General features: G+C 36.0%; 1 protein-coding gene across 1 annotated transcript in view; it reads left to right on the top strand.

Moving 5' to 3' along the window:
* The first annotated feature begins 1,922 nt into the window (after positions 1-1,922).
* LOC135200425 (uncharacterized) overlaps positions 1,923-15,000 on the top strand; it is a 148,221-nt gene continuing 135,143 nt past the window's right edge. The window contains exon 1 of the mRNA XM_064229060.1: positions 1,923-1,997. The gene's annotated coding sequence lies outside the window, so the exon portion shown is untranslated. The remainder of the gene's footprint in view (positions 1,998-15,000) is intronic.

Genomic DNA, 15,000 nt, shown 5'->3' with positions numbered 1-15,000 from the left:
CTCAATCGAAATATGATGACGAAAACAAGCCCCCAAACACTCGTTGGCTTTTTTTTATATATAAAGAAAAGAAAAAATAACTTCCCAACATTGCTTCCTCAACCCATGAGATCGAACGGGGTGATGTGGAAGATGACTAGGTAAACCGCACACCGATGATTGGAAGAAAAACAAGTGGGGTAGAAGCCAGAAGCCTATCATAATGATTTAGGTATCTTGGGACGCTCAATAAGTGTTGTTTTTCATTACGTGACGATGGAAACGCTGCTCAGGATCTATCAACTTATTGCGAAGGAGGTTTATGTACCTTTTTTTTTTTTTTTTTTTTTTTTTTTTTTTTTTTTTAATTTTTCAAGTATTATTTCTCCAACTGAGATATTGCCGGAACCTTGCAATGGGCGAAACACTTATGGAAATCATTTCTGTGCAATAAAACGGAAAAATAAACCATTGTAAATATGAAACAAATAACAAAAAGAATAAAAATACAAGCATAAATGAACAATTATGGTTTTATATTAAAAATGGTAATTTGGGAATAAGGAAAAAAGTTTACAGGTAACTAAGAAAATAACTGATCAGGTCTATATATAGTTAACAAAAACATAGTATTGTATATTTTTTTGTTTATAACATTTTATTGTCCTATTTTATACACACATTTACGAATCAAATGTCTATTTATTGTATACATTTAAATACATAAACATACATACAATAGACCTACTACAAAAATAACAGACTGTAAAATTCAGCTTTACACGGCTCATTAGCGCCTTTGCAAGAATAAAATGTGGTAAAAGCCTTCGAAAATTTGACTTCATTCTTCAAATAATTCCGAGTGAAAGACTCAGTAACTGTTCTAGGCTCTCCCACACTTAGGAGAGAGGGACTGAGGTAAAAGTAAACGGTTTGCCACTTTCCTCAAGTTGAGACCATCGACGGATGGTCTGACTTTTGTTAATTTTTCACGAATCGTATTTTAACAGAAATCTTTCACATTCACAACTGATTCCTGATCGTCGTTTCCTGCCGAGAGCAACCATATTTGCTGAACAGCAGCATCTATGTGCAATGAATATACCCCACTGTTGGACTTTAGTCCCAGAGGTCCATTATTCCTCACACTGTTGGACTGTGGAACTGCCTTCATGAGGATGTCGTGCAATTGGAACTTTAAAAGTTCAGGCGAAAATACAATTCATTACTAACCTAATACGATTCCTATTGTATTTTAGATCTACTTGCATTTTTATTTCCAACAACTGATCTTTCTTTTCTGTATTTCTTATTACCTTCTGTTACTTCTTTCAAATGAACACCATAATATTTTTTGGAACCTTGAATTTCAAGTCAGTGGCCCTTGTCGGTGGACTTGTTCCATAGGATTCACCTTTTGAACAACAACAGCAATAATAATAATAATAATAATAATAATAATAATAATAATAATAATAATAATAATAATAATAATAAAAACCGATCTCAACCCAGTATTCATCCAGTTCGTTCCCACCAACGTCCTGATGAAGACCTTAGTTTAAGTTACATTCCGATTTAATCATTTCTGCTTTTTCCTGCATCTTATAAAGTTCCTTTTCGTTTTTTTTTTCAATTTTAAGTATTTGCTTTTGGTGATTGCTATATATTTTCATGTTTATTTATTTCTATTGCGAATGATTGGATTTTGCAGTGTCTGATGATTTGTGTGACTTTTAAATAGAGTTCTGGAGACTGAACAAGATATATTTAAGCTTTAGGTATTTCTGGTACAACATCAGTTGTCAAAAAATTGTTGAATCGTGTGGATTTTGAATTCATGGCCACTGAATTAATATAATTAAGACTTTACCGTAAGTTGATTTACACCGATTAATGCTGTAAAACGAATATTATTTTGTGTTTCAGATAACTATGGTCGAAAAACAATCTTACTGAACAGTTGGCATCAAGTCCTTGTTTTCTTTCAACAGCGAAGGGGGCCATGACTGTGTATTGTGAGTATTAACTCAAATCCTCAGACTTATTTCTTTGCCCTATCCAGTTATGATTGGTTCTAAGGTTTTGATACGATTATCTAATTGTTTTATGCTGTCATTTGACTTTTGTTTTTTTTTGTTGATAAATTCTTAAAACACTTTTTTTATATTTTTAGTAGATTCTCAAAACCCTGTTTTTATATTTCTTGTTAACAGATTCTCAAAACCCTGTTATTACATATATTTTTAACAGATTCTCAAAAACCTGTTTTCAAATCTTTTCATAGATTCTCAAAACCAAGTTTTTATAATTTCAAAAGATTCTCAAAACCCTGCTTTTATATATTTTTAATAGATTCTCAAAACCCTGTTTTTATATATTTTAATAGATTTGCAAAACACTGTTTTTATATTTTTTCAGATTCTCAAAACCCTATTTTTATATTTTTTAACAGATTCTCAAAACCGTGTTTTTATAATTTTAATAGATTCTCAAAACCCTGTTTTTATAATTTTGATAGATTCTCTAAACCCTGGTTTTTAATTTTAATAGATTCCCAAAGCCCTGTTTCTATATTTTTTAAACAGATTCTCAAAACCCCGTCTTATGTTTTTCGTTAACAGATTCTCAAAACCCTGTTTTTATCATTTTAATAGATTCTCAAAACACCAGTTTTTTATATATTTTTAACAGATTCTCAAAACCCTGTTTTTATATTTTTGTTAACAGATTCTCAAAACCCTGTTTTTATAATTTCAATAGATTCTCAAAACCCTGTTTTTATATATTTTTTAATAGATTCTCAAAACCCTGTTTTTATATTTTTTAACAGATTCTCAAAACCCTATTTATATATTTTTTTGTCAACAGATTCTCAAAACCCTGTTTTAATAATTTTAATAGATTCTTAAAACCAAGGTTTTATATTTCTTTAATAGATTCTCAAAACCCTGTTTTTAAATTGTAATAGATTCTCAAAACCCTGTTTTTAAATTTTAATAGATTCTCAAAACCCTGTTTTTATATTTTTGTCAATAGATGCTCAAATCCCAGTTTTTATATTTTTGGTCAATAGATTCTCAAAACGCTGTTTTTATAATTTTAATAGATTCAGAAAACCCAGTATTTATATTTTTTTGCTAATAGATTCTCAAAACCCTTTTTAAAAAAATATTTTGTTAATAGATTCTCAAGACCCTTGTTTTATATTTGTAATAGAATCAAAAAGCCCTGCTTTTATATATTTTTGTTAATAGATTCTCAAAGCCCTGTTTTTATACTTGTTGTTAATAGATTCTCAAATCCCTGTTTTTATTTTTTTAATATATTCTCAAAACTCTGTTTTTATAGGCTCTCAAACAGAAAATGAATTGTTAGTTAGAAAAAAAATTTATTCAAGGCTCGAGTTTGTCGTAATTCTCTTTTCTATATTATCGAGTTAAATTTCTTAATCAAATTCTTCAGTTTTTTTTATTCAAATATGTACTTTCCATGCCATGTCATAGTTTTCATGATAGTTAACTACGCAATTGAAAAGCGTATCGTAAAGAAAGGAGATAATTCTTAACTTTAATCATGCCGTCTAGCTAATCGAAATAGCAGACAAGGGCTTCAAATAATAGAAAAAGGCATGATCCGACCTTCAGCTTACTTGGGACACATGCTAAAATCTACGGTCAAATAACACGTTGTTTAACCAACGAAAATTAAAATGAATACATTATATTTTATTAGAAATAATTGTTCTGTACTGTTTAACATGCACATTATATATTTATTTTTTAACGTTTTTATTCTAATAAATAAATCATTAATATCCTATCCTGAAATTCCTAATCTTTAACTCGGCGCGAAACACCTTTTTCAGACCTTTTTAGGCTTTTCCATAAACCTTTCCTACCCCCCTCCCCAACAAGAACAACAACAACAGCAACAAAGTAATTTGTAGGATTATTCACCGAGTAAGCGAAAATATCAGTCAATAGACCTTGACGAAAAGTACCTTCCGAAAAGGAAATGAAAAACGACTCGGTCTACTCAATTTCACACGGACCAAACCCGCTCATACGCCCGCGCCATAGTCCATGCGTAATCGGAATGAATGATTCATGAGAGAAAATCCTCCATGAGAGAAAACCCTGAGGAGGAGAGGTCGCGGCTCGTAGCTGAAACAGTCGCTGAGCGGCCTACTATACCTACCACTCGGTGCTCAAGAAGGGTTCAAACGGGGAGGGAGGCAGCAGTATCCCTTCGGCATGCCTAAGAAGTACGTCATGGCCTCGCTGTGGTTTCGGCTTCTATCAGGATGAGAAGGAGAAAGTGTGATTCCCCGTGGAGTCCTCAAATTGACATAGGTTCTTTGATTAGGGGAAAGCATTCTCTCTCTCTCTCTCTCTCTCTCTCTCTCTCTCTCTCTCTCTCTCTCACACACACACACAGAAGTTTTGGAAATGATGGGGTCAAAAAGCAGGTAAAAAGAGGAGATAAATGCCATATACTTTAAATTATATATATATATATAATATATATAATATATATATATATATATATATATATATATATATATATATATATATATATATATATATATATATATATCCCTGGTTGTAAGTTACTCTCATGATAAAGGGAAGTCGATATCTAAGGTATTTGTAAGATTAAGAAGCCACGCGTGGATCATTGGAAAAAAAAAATATCAGATTGCCTCGCGTTACAAAATTAGCGCTCGGCTATCATGGTGGGGGTGGGAGGATTTCAATTCTAAGAACAGAATTTGAGAGAAATTAGTGCGACAGAGTAGACATCAAATAACATCTGTCTTGATGGCCGAATGGATAAGTCGTTGTTGCCTCAGTATCATGTTAGAAACAGTCATGAACGTTTTCGCTTGCTAGTTACACATGTACAGTTTATTCTCTGTCTCCTTAAACCGCCTACCAGCACTGACGCAAACACCCACCCTTCCACTCCTCTTAGACAAAAACACACCCGTCCATACGTTAGAAAACTCGTTCATGAAACAACAATCGCTCATTGTAAAGGTGTTTTTTTTTTCTTCTGTCGAACGCTTAGGCGTAAGCATGTGACCCTCCGCTCGCACTGACTGCGTGCTGAGCGAAGGCTGAGCCATCCGGCCATCGCAGGTAAAGCCGAGACGGTGAATGAAATAGTTGCGGTCGAGGCGTCCCGTTTCTTGGCCTCTGACTGGAAGTATGATATTCTTCCCTCCCTGTTCCAGCTGAACCTCGTCGAGGGAGGTTTCTGTTCGCGAGGTTTATATTTCTTTCCGTGGGATTCCAGTCATCTGGATTAATTCGTGGAGTTCCTGTCCTCAGGGTCTTCCATGAGGTTCCTGTCTTCAGGGTCTTCCATGAAGTTCCTGTCTTCAGGGTATTCTATGAGGTTCCCGTTCTCAGGGTCTTCCATGAGGTTCCTGTCCTCAGGGTCTTCTATGAGGTTCCTGTCCTCAGGGTCTTCTATGAGGTTCCTGTCCTCAGGGTCTTCTATGAGGTTCCTGACCTCATGGTTCTTCCATGGAGGTTCCTTCCCCTCAGGGTCTTCTATGAGGTTCCTGTCCTCTGGGTCTTCCATGAGGTTCCTCGTCCTTCATGGGTCTTCCATGAGGTTCCTGTCCTCTGGGTCTTCCATGAGGTTCCTGTCCTCAGGGTCTTCCATGAGGTTCCTGTCCTCTGGGTCTTCCATGAGGTTCCTGTCCTCAGGGTCTTCCATGAGGTTTCTGTCCTCAGGGTCTTCTATGAGGTTCCTGTCCTCAGGGTCTTCCATGAGGTTCCTGTCCTCAGGGTCTTCCATGAGGTTCCTGTCCTCAGGGTCTTCCATGAGGTTTCTGTCCTCAGGGTCTTCCAGAGGTTTCTGTCCCTCAAGGGTCGTCTATAGGTTCCTGGTCCCTCAGGGTTCTTCCCTGAGGTTCCCTGTCCGCAGGGTTCCTTCCATGATTGTTCTGGCCTCAGGGTCCTTCAATGAGGTTTCCTGTCCTCAGGGTCGTTATGAGGTTCCTGTCCTTCCATGTCTCCATGGAGTTCCTTGTCCTCAGGGTCCTCAGGGAGGTTTCCTGTCCTCAGGTCTTCCATGAGGGCTTCCGTCCTCAGGGTTCCTCAATGGGAGTTTCCTTGTCCTCAGGTCTTCCATGAGGTGTCCTTGTCCCTCAAGGGTCTTCCATGAGGTTCCTGTCCTCAGGGTCGTCTATGCGGTTCCTATCCTCAGGGTCTTCCGTGAGGTTCCTGTTCTCAGTATCTTTCTGAGGTTCCCGTTGTTAGGGTCCTCCATGAGGCTCCTGTCCACAGGGTCTTCCATGAGGTTCCTGTCCTCATTGTCTTCCATGAGGTTTCTGTCTTCATTGTCTTCCATGAGGTTCTTGTCCTTAGGGTCTTCCATGAGGTTCTTGTCCTCAGGGTCTTCCATAATGGAAGAGGTGGTGAGAAAGGGGCTGTTCCTTTCCGTGGGCTTATGCCCTTATGAGAAAGCCTACTTAGAAAGGATGGCCTGAATATCCTGAAAAAAAAGTATATATATAAAACAAGAGTCCGTAGAAGACTAAGGGGACTGGCGACTTTCCTGTTTATAAGCATCAAGCAGAATAATGCTTGAGTTTTGGGGCAGTGTCTGTCTGTGTTTTTGTGTGTGCAAGCCCTCTAAACCTGTCTACTTACTTTATACATATTTTTAAAAATGTGAAGTAAATTTTTATTGTTTTATACACTTTAAATCATAAATATATATATCTGATTCCCTTGGAAAATAGAAATGATTTGTTTTTGGATATAGAAATGATTTTTTTCATGCTTGGTTTGTGACCCCCGGGATAATATGACAGTTGTTATCTTTAAAAAAAAAGTAAAATTTTTTTTCTCAGTACATATAAAGAATTGTGAAGGTAATCTCATAATGACCACCTGTGAAGGGAGGTCGTTTTGGAATATATATATATATATATATATATATATATATATATATATATATATATATATATATATATACATATATAACACACACACACACACACATATATATATAATATAGAAATATAAGATATATATATATATATATATATATATATATATATATATATATATTTAAAAATATAATAATAATAATAATAATAATAATTTAATTAATTAATATACATTTTTAATAAGTTTTAGTGATATATATATAGATTTTAAATAATTCTAATAATAATAATAATAATATAATTAATATAATAATATAAATAATAATTAAAAATAAAATAATAATTAATAATAATAATAATAATAATAATAATAATAATATACTAATAATAATAATGATGATGATAATAATAATAATAATAATAATAATAATAATAATAATAATAATAATAATAATAATAATAATAATAATAATAATAATAATAATAATAATAATTTAATAATAAAGAATAAGTAATCTAATAATCACTAGCCAAGGACAGTAATACTGGAATAAAAATTGCCTAGGTATTCAGTTATCTTCGATTTTTTTTCTTTTTTAAATCCGAACCCACACCAAGAAAGCCTATACAGCATTTGTCGTATGACGGCAGAAATCAATGTTGCTCTGAATACTTAGGTATACGAAGTCGAACATTCCCAAGAGTAACTTGAGAAACAACAGTTAGACACTGACCACCAAGGTAAAGCTCCTGACCACCGTCCACTCTTTGTTTACCTACGACCCCGTCCGCCATATTGGGAAATAACTGGCCCTGACCTCCAGGCTTGCACTCGGATGCTTTTTTGCACCTTGGGCGGTTTCCCGTATTGACAAAATAATAGACCTTTTTACCAAAACCAGGTGAGGGCCGTCTTATGGTTAGATTTCGTGGCATGACGCTCAGATGTCGAGGGTTCCCGCAGGGCGATGCAAAATCACTGGCTCTGTTTCACGATCAGTTACTGCTGCAGTGTGGGGTATTTTCAAGGCTTTCAGTGAGACTCACAACGAAACCTCATCACTGTTATCCAGGACCCACTGAGAGGGTCCTGGATAACAGGGTCCTGCTGTTATCCATGATGAAATCTGGTTATCCGAGCCGTATTGTGCAACTCTAACCTCAGGGGATCAAGCGAAGATGCAATGCATTACGACCTTTAGAGCCATTCTTGTTTTGAAATAATTTACTTACATTTTTATCCAATTGTTTATTAATTTGTTCATTTATTTTTTCTTGCGTAATACGTGATCTCCTCTTTCTGTGTTTCCCATTACCTTCTGTAACTTCTTAAAAATGAACACCATAATATTCTTCGGAAGCTTAGAGAATTTCAAGTCAGTGGCCCTTTTGGTGGGCTTGTTCCATATGAATAGGGTTTGTCTTCTGAGTAATAATAATAATAATAATAATAATAATAATAATAATATTCTTTAGGTCATCTTCTTCTTCATAATAATCATAATAATAATAATAATAATAATAATAATAATAATAATAATAATAATAATAATAATAATAATAATAATAATAATAATAATAATAATAATAATAATAATAATAATACGAAAAATGAAACCATAAACCACATAGCAAGCGAATGTCCGGCACTTGCACAGAACCAGTATAAAAAGAGGCATGATTCAGTAGCAAAAGCCCTCCACTGGAGCCTGTGCAAGAAACACCAGCTACCTTGCAGTAATAAGTGGTAAGAACACCAACCTGAAGGAGTGATAGAAAATGATCAGGCAAAGATCCTCTGGGACTATGGTATCAGAACAGATAGGGTGATACGTGCAAATAGACCAGACGTGACGTTGATTGACAAAATCAAGAAGAAAGTATCACTCATTGATGTCGCAATACCATGGGACACCAGAGTTGAAGAGCAAAGAAGGGGAAAAAATGGATAAGTATCAAGACCCTGAAAATAAAGAATAAAGAAGGATATGGGATATGCCAGTGGAAATTGTACCCATAATCATAGGAACACTAGGCACGATCCCAAGATCCCTGAAAAGGAATCTAGAAAAACTAGAGGCTGAAGTAGCTCCAGGACTCATGCATAAGAGTTGTGATCCTAGAAACGGCGCACATAGTAAGAAAAGTGATGGACTCCTAAGGAGGCAGGAATGCAACCCGGAACCCCACACTATAAATACCACCCAGTCGAATTAGAGGGCTGTGATAGAGCAAAAAAAAAGAAAAGAAAAGACAAAAAGAAATAATAATATTATTTAGGTCAATTAATAATAATAATAATAATAATAATAATAATAATAATAATAATAATAATAATAATAATAATAATAATAATAATGGTAATTCTAAGCCCTCATTCCGCGGTAAAGTAGACTATGGCAGTTGACGTTTTCCTCCGTTATATTACTTACTGAACAAGAATTTAAAGTAATATTTATTCGGACGACGTAATTAACCCCCACCCAGGGGTCAGTACTAAACACGGCGAAATACATTGGACGCCCCAATCCCTAGTGGTTGTCGTATTCGCGGTTACGTTTCTTGCAGGGTAATTCTAAAGAATCGTTCCGCACGGACTGCAAGGAACGAAAACCGTGGATACGACAACCACTAGGGATTGGGCCGTCCAATGTATTTCTTCGTGTTTAGTACTGACCCCTGGGGGTTAATTAATATAGTCGTCCGAATAAATATTAATTTAAATTTTTGTTCAGTAAGTAAAATAACGTAGGAAAACGTCAACTGCCATAGTCTACTTTACCGCGGAATGAGGGCTTAGAATAACCATAATAATAATATTCTTTAGGTCAATTCTTTATAGTAATAATAATAATAATAATAATAATAATAATAATAATAATAATAATAATAATAATAATAATAATAATAATATTTTTTGAGCCAGTTCTTTATAATAATAATAATAATAATAATAATAATAATAATAATAATAATAATAATAATAATAATAATAATAATAATAATAATAATATTTTTTGCGCAAGTTCTTTATAATAATAATAATAATAATAATAATAATAATAATAATAATAATAATAATAATAATAATAATAATAATAATAACCTAATAATAACCATATTCTTTGGGTCAATTCTTTGTAATAATAATAATAATAATAATAATAATAATAATAATAATAATAATAATAATAATAATAATAATAATAATATTCTTTAGGTAAATTCTTTATAATAATAATAATAATAATAATAATAATAATAATAATATAATAATAATAATAATAATAATAATAATAACAATAATAATAATAATAGTCTTGGAGCCCATATTCTTAATGCGTACAGGCGACTGCCGGAGATGCTTTAGTTAGTCCAACCAGAGCTTATATCGAGCGAGCCACTTCCGGTCGGAATTTGGGTTGGGGCTGTTACGCTGGTTCTCTCTCTCTTTCTCTGAGCAAGAAACGTCGAAGACTCACGCCTGACCCATACTGGAATGGGCCCTCGACGATATAGCCAGGTCACTCGCTACCAACAGGCCACGTTGCCCACGTAATCTGTTACTACTCCTTCTTCTTCTTCTTGTGGTGAATGAATTACACTCGCATTCACATTCCCCAGGTGAGTCTCTCGCCCCCTTTCCCTCCCTCCTTTCCCTCCCTCCTTTCCCTCCCTACCCTCCCTCCCTCCCTCCCTCCCTCCCTCCCTCCTCCCTTCCGTTGCCAGAAGGTTTGTGTCATTACGAAGCTGTCATGACCAGGTGAGGTACCGGGGCGATGTAGGTAAGGCTGAATGGCTGGTCATAAAGTGGAAGTTTTTTATTTTTTCTCTCATTTTTTTCTCAGTGTTTTTTCCACCAATGGACCTACATTACGAAGGAATTGTTTACATTAGAATGACAGCCATTTCCTGATTGCGACAAGGAAGTACTTTTGTTTTTTGTTTTATTTGTTTTCCACTGCCGTCACTGGTCGCCGCAAGATTTTACGGTAATTGTTCGCAACGAGATTACTGTAGGTCATTTGTTCGGTCGTAAAATGAAGTCATTTTGATTTTTGCATTTGTACTGAACGGAAACTAGACTTGATTATGAATGTTTTAATAGAAAATGACCGCAAGTCACCTGATAGACAGATTCACAGCTCAACTTTACATGCGTTAAAAAAAGAACAAAAAAATGGTTCAAGTGAAAATCCAGGGACGTATAGAGTGTTCCAAATTGCAAGTGATGACTCGGGAACTATATATTTTATTTAGTTTATAAATGGGTTTGCATATTGAGTTTTAATCTCTTTAGTGAAACAAGATAATTGCTGATGCCGGTTACCAAAAAATTGAACGTATTAGTTTGAGTAATTGTGCTGATAAAAAATATCTATATACCTATATCTATAACATATCATATATCTATATATATATATATATATATATATATATATATATATTATATTATATATTTATAATTTTTTGCTATATACTGTTCCTCACAATATTGTGGATACATTTGTCACTACAAGGCTTTAGATCCAGATGCAAGATATGAAGTGATTTTGATGTCCCATACATGTGCATATATATATATATATATATATATATATATATATATATATATATATATATATATATATATATATGTGTGTGTGTGTGTGTGTGTGTGTGTGTGTGTGTGTGAGTGCGTTTGTGTGTGAAAATATGTACATTTTTAGATATATGGAAGAATGAAACACATGCACAAAATGTAGGTGCTATTCTTATTCCATCTACTACGTTTTTTCCTTCGAAAGTTTGCTCAATTGTTATTTCAACCACGGGATAGTTTCTGGTCTGCTCTTTCAGTTTCAAGGGTCGTTATTTCAGTGACTCAGGACAGCACTGCCCAGAGGTTAATTTTGGATCGTGGTTAGGTAGGTTTGGTGGTTGTCTCCGATTCCTGAGCGAGGTTCTATAGATTGTCCACTGACCTTGTTTCTGAGGACTCTAGACTTAACCTCCCCCGAGCGAGGGACAAAATCTGGCTTGAGGGTCCTAGAGTTGGCATCTTCTGCCGGTCTCAAGTTTGGATAAAAGAGGGGTGGTGAGCCAGAGTTAATTCCTGGGTTTTTATAAACAAGGCATGCTCCGACCTCCAGCTTACTCGGGACGCGTGCTAAAATCTGTGGTCAAAGAGAGCGAAAATTAAAATAAATACGCCATATTAGAATTAATTGTTTTGTACTGTTCAACATGTACATTTTTTTAGTGTTTATATTTTCATTCTAATAAATAAATCATAAATATCCTATCCTGAAATTCCTGTATCTTTAACTCAACGAACGCGAAACACCTTTCTCAGACGTTTTTAGGCTTTTCTATAGACTTCTCCTACTCCCCCAGCAGCAGCAACAAAGTAGATTGTAGGCTTACTCCCCGAGTAAGCGAAAAGAAAAGGAAGAAGAGGAGAGGAGTGGAGTCATTAGGTTAACATAACAACAGACATTAGTAACCTGATGCAAGCAGCAGTACGTCGTCATTAGACCTCATTAGGCCCAGAATCGAAAGGTTGTAAGTGGGGAACTGAGTTTGCCCGAACCAGGCCGCCTGAACGTCAGACAACAACCTCGCAGTATTTTTTCTACGATTTTATTCTCCAGTGGAAGATATCGGAGCGAATCGCCGAATACCTGTGACGCTGACCTAATTGCCGATGCTAATGAGGCTGTTGTTTTCCAATTCATCTCTCCATGCGTAACGAAACGAATTTGACTGCTTTTAACTGGCGAGAATTTTCACGTGGGAATTCGCAACTTCCGTGACGCTCCCAGATGATATTTTGTTCATTGCGGTTTGCTTGAAAAAAAAAAAGGATCAATCGTCAAGTTACGCGTTTGATACTGGCTGTTTTATCCAGATATTAGCTGCCCATTCCAACGGCTTTTTTTTCATTGAAGTAAGCGGTGTGTAAAGGGTATCATTGCTTTGATTTTAAGGCCTCTTGCAGTTCCAGGACACGTTCATTTCCTGGGTTATACTGTTTTTCCTTCGCAAATGGAAGAACAAGTGAAGGAGGCATGGCGCAGATTTTAGTCACTGCTCTTATGAACACAGTTTTACCTGTGGTTGAGAAAGTTTTTTTTTTTTTTTCAAACTGGATGACATATTGACATAAATGATTTTTTTTTTTAGTTTTCCGTTAAAGAAAACTATGAGATGGTTTTGTACGTCCGCCGGCACTTTTTTCCGTCCGCACTTTTTCTGTTCGCCCTCAGAGTGAAAAACTACTGAGTCTAGAGGACTGCAAATTGATATGTTGATCCTCCTCCCTCCAATCATCAAACATACCAAATTGCAACCCTTTATCTTCAGTGTTTTTGTTTTTATCTTATTTAGCGTGATCATGCGTCTGGCAACGTTATAGTACAGACCACCACTGGGCCTTGGCTTGAAAGCTTCACGGGCCGCGGCTCACACAGAAAACTCGATTGCCCCGAATAAAACCTCGACGCATTTTTTAACTTGCGTCAGTTTATGTTTATGTTTAAAACAGCGTTGGGTATCCCCAATAACCTGTCGAAGACACGTGATCTGCGTAAATCCTCAAATGTGTGCCTTGCCATGCCGGCCTTACCCGCGTCCAGTCTATGCAATTGATTCGCTTTTCCTCGTTTTTCCTCGGTTGTCCGATTTCTAATATAGCTTCGCCCCCCACTCCCCCCGATTCAACTCCGCTACTGAGTCATAATCACTCCAAGTCGGCGATCTACTACATTCCGCTGAGTCATTATCGCTCTCCGTCTATGCAGTTCTCATCCTCTAGGCCGTGGCAGGCTCATACTTTCATCGCATAGACCTGTTCCTACTTTCATCATGTAGGTCTATTCCTACTTTCATCACTTAGACTTGTTCCTACTTTCATTGATTAGGTCTGTTCCTACTTTCATCGCATAGACCTGTTCCTACTTTAATTTATTAGGTCTGTTCCTACTTTCATCACTTAGTCTATTCCTACTTTCATCACATAGATCTGTTCCTACATTCATCGCATAGGTCTATTCCTACTTTCATTACATAGACCTGTTCCATCTTTCATCACATAGACCTATTCTTATTTTCATCACATACAACTGTGCTTACTTTCATCGCATGGACATGTTCCTACTTTCATCTCGTCGATCTGTTCCTACTTTCATTGCGTAGGCTTATTTAGATTTTTGTCTGAAGCTCTCTCTCTCTCTCTATCTCTCTCGTTCAGTCAAACCCTCACACACACACACACACCAGCATACATACAAACTTCTCTTTTACAGACTCCTTCAAGCGCACATTTGCAATATCCTTTCTGCTTACACATTTACAGACCTACACACAAAAGCTCTCTCTCTCTCTCTCTCTCTCTATCTCTCTCTCTCTCTCTCTCTCTCTCTCTCTCTCTCTCGCTAGAGGGGGAAGTCCGTCCATTTGCTCGCTAGCATGACGTTTTTCACCCGGCAGGAATCCAAGCACGTATAGTTCTTTCGCAAAAGCACGATGAAATACAATTGCCTGTGTCACCCAGTCCGCCTTGCGAGCGAAAACATCACCTGGGGTAACATCGCTTCACTAAGCTCCAAAAAAAGAATATATGAAAAAAAAAGAAGTGTAATCTGGGGTCAGTGTTACGTTGGGCGTCCGCGGTAGGAAAACAAATTTCCTCGAAGCCTTTTACAATCAAGTGACGGATACTATTTGCGGTTCTTAATGGTCAGACATACTGTATCGGCGCGTGATCCAGCGCATGCTGGCGATGAGGTCAAATTCCTTCGTATGATAGCCTTTTTTTTTTCTCTCTCTCTCCGTCTTTCTCTCCGTTCTCCATTTTCCCCGTTGTAAAGTCGAGCTTCTCTCTGTTATACTTTGATCTCCTGGATTTTTTCTGATATGGCTTTCAGCTATTTAAGCTATTTGTAAGGCTTCTATAAGACTGAAATATTTTTCAGCTATTTATACTGTTTGTGAAGCTCCTATAAGTCTCTGAAATATTTTCTAGCTATTTGTGCTGATTGTGAAACTCCTAGAAGTCTCTGAAATATTTTCTAGCTATTTGTGCTGATTGTGAAGCTCCTAGAAGTCTCTGAAATATTTTCTAGCTATTT

This window comes from Macrobrachium nipponense, chromosome 26, assembly GCF_015104395.2.
Source record: "Macrobrachium nipponense isolate FS-2020 chromosome 26, ASM1510439v2, whole genome shotgun sequence".
Lineage (NCBI taxonomy): Eukaryota > Metazoa > Arthropoda > Malacostraca > Decapoda > Palaemonidae > Macrobrachium > Macrobrachium nipponense.
The sequence above is the reverse complement of the archived record's forward strand: the minus strand, read 5'-3'. Positions and strand labels throughout refer to the sequence as shown.